Here is a 2,716-nt window from a genome sequence, read left to right as displayed (position 1 = left end):
GGCTTAAAAAAAATTCCTTCCTCTCTGTGCCCCATGTGAGGGGCATTGTGTGCTCTCTAAATAATAAAACTGGCTTTGTGTGACCTAACTGGACAGGCCCTTTGAGAGATTTTTCAGTTGCAGAGGGAACAGTCAGCTGCACCCTAGGAAACCAAGTAGTTTCCAGACCAAGGAGAAAGTCCATGACAGCAAGATGTTTTTCCCTTAAATTGTACTGTGAGCTAATTCCTCTCTCCCGCTAGCGTTTAAGGTAATTAGATAAAAGTATAGCAGAAGAATCCAATTTATATTTTGGATCTGACAAATAACAGTATTTAATTAATCAGATGTTCCCCACCCACCGATTGCTAACAAAATAACAATCAACAAATCATTTTAGAGCCCTTATTATATGCCAGGCATTGTCATTGATGAAGGTAATTATTTATTACATTTATTGATTTCCTACTTGGTACCGAGCACTAGCTAGAAGCTAAGGGGTTAGAAAGAGGTGGAAGTCACAGTGCTTGGCCTCCAGCTTACAACTACCCACTTAGAAGAGAACACTGACCAGAACTGACCACCTCCACTGTGCCAGGCACGAGCTGGGAATTTACACACATAAACTACCTCATTCAATCATCTCAATAACCCTGTGAGGAAGACGATAGTATCTCCATTTCACAGATGTGGAAACTGACACCCAAAGAGTATATGTGTGGTAGGCAGAAAAATGCCTCCCCCTACTCCAAAGATGCCCATGCCCAAATCCCTGTGAATATGTTACCTCAAATGGCAAAAAGGTTTTACAGAAGTGATTAAGCTAAGGATCTTGAGATGGGGAGATGATCCTGACTATCTGGGTGGGCCCAACATAGTCTCCTTAAAGGGTACTTTTAAGAGATAGGTAGGAAGGTCAGAGTCAGAGCAAGAGAGACAGATGTGACAAAGGAAAAAGAAGATGGACCAATGTGAGGCCATAAGCCAAGGAATGCAGGCAGCCTCTAGAAGCTAGAAAAGACAAGGAAATGGATTCTCCCCTGGAGCCTCCTAAAGACAGCACCTTTGCTAACCCATTTGAGACTTCTGACCTCCAGAACTGTAAAGTAATAAATGTGTATTGTTTTAAGCCCCTAAATTTGTGGTAATTTGTTGCAGCAGCAATAGAAAACTAATACAGTACGCTTATTCACACCTGCCCCAACTGCATTTCACAGTGGACTTGAGTTGGCCAGAGAAGGTTACTCCAGAGGGGTAGAGCCAGGCAGGCTGCCAAGTTGAGGGACTGGCCCCTGGAGTTCTGCAAAGCAGGAGCCCCAGAGCAGGATTCAAACCAAGTCAATGTGCCCTTAAAGTCTATGTCCTTTCTTTTTTGCTGATCTGCTCCCTAAAGATAAAACATGGGGGCAAAGTGAGTAGAATACAAGAAGAAATATTCCATGATAACATGATATGTTTAATGGGTGAGTAGGAGTTCAGGAAATGAGTGAGTTCTGAGCAACAGTTACTGGCGCATGCAGCAGTGATCACAGAAGACTAAGTGGGGGAGGTACAGCTTCACCCTACAGCATGGGTAGATTGGGGTAGCACTAGAGGCAAACAGAAGGTCTTGAAAATGGGGGAATGGCCTGATATAAGAAATGCCACTAGGAACAGAAAAATAAACCAATCTTCCCACCCCTTATTCCCCCTCCTATTCTTGTGCTGTCCTCTGCCTCTGGATTCCATTAAATCTGCCAACCAAAGTCTTGACAAAGGCCTTAGACAACATCCAGTAATGCTGTCTCCCAGATGTCAGGTCTTGACCCAAAAAGGTATATTTGTCTTTCTTGCCCACAGTTACCCCACAGATCAAATCTTCCAGTCTAGTGCTCCCCAGCAATAAGGAACAGTGTTTTCAGTTCTTCAGAGTCAACGACCACACTCTTTGTATGCGAGAGTGGTCAGTTTGATTCAGCATGTCCAAATGAGGAAAATTTGCATGAGAATTCCAGACTTTGACCTAGGTGGGGCAATTTGGTTAAATATAGAGACAGTGTGTGTTCATAAATACACTTTTAAGCCACTTTTAATTTATAATCAAGTAATTGTAAAAGAGGCACCACATAACACAAATGACCTTGGGGCAGAAGACCCAACTTCTAGTCCTGAATTCTATTGTCATCTACAACATGACATTGAGCAAACTCTGTTACATCTTCTGTGAAATGAGAATGTGGTCTTAAAATTCTCTTAATCACTTAAGATGGTTTGGCCATAAGCAAAAGAAATTCTGATGTGAACTGGTTTAAACATTAAGGAAATATATTACCCTGCAAAACAGAGAGCTGAGTGGCAAGGCAGTTTAGAGCTTGTATTAGTCAAGGTTCTCCAGAGAAACAACCAATAGGAGATACATATATGTGTGTGCATATATATGTATATTATTATATTATATTATATTAGCTTGCATGATTATAGAGGCTGAGAAGTCCCATGATCTGTTTTGTGCAAGCTGGAAGCTTAGAAAAGCCAATGGTATAATTCCACTTCAAACAAGAGGCCTGAGAATCAGGGGAGCCAATGATGTAAAACCCAGTCCGAGTCTGAAGGCCCGAGAACCAGGAGCACCAGTGCCTGAGGGCAGGAGGAGATGGGCTGTCCCAGCTCAGTCAAGATAGCAAATTCACCCTTCTTCCATATTTTTGTTCTATTCAGGCCCTTAATGGATTGGATGATGGCCGCCCCCATTGGTGAG

Source organism: Monodon monoceros, unplaced genomic scaffold (assembly GCF_005190385.1).
Source record: "Monodon monoceros isolate NGI ecotype Baffin Bay Population unplaced genomic scaffold, NGI_Narwhal_1 Super_Scaffold_12, whole genome shotgun sequence".
Lineage (NCBI taxonomy): Eukaryota > Metazoa > Chordata > Mammalia > Artiodactyla > Monodontidae > Monodon > Monodon monoceros.
This window is presented reverse-complemented; position numbering follows the sequence as displayed.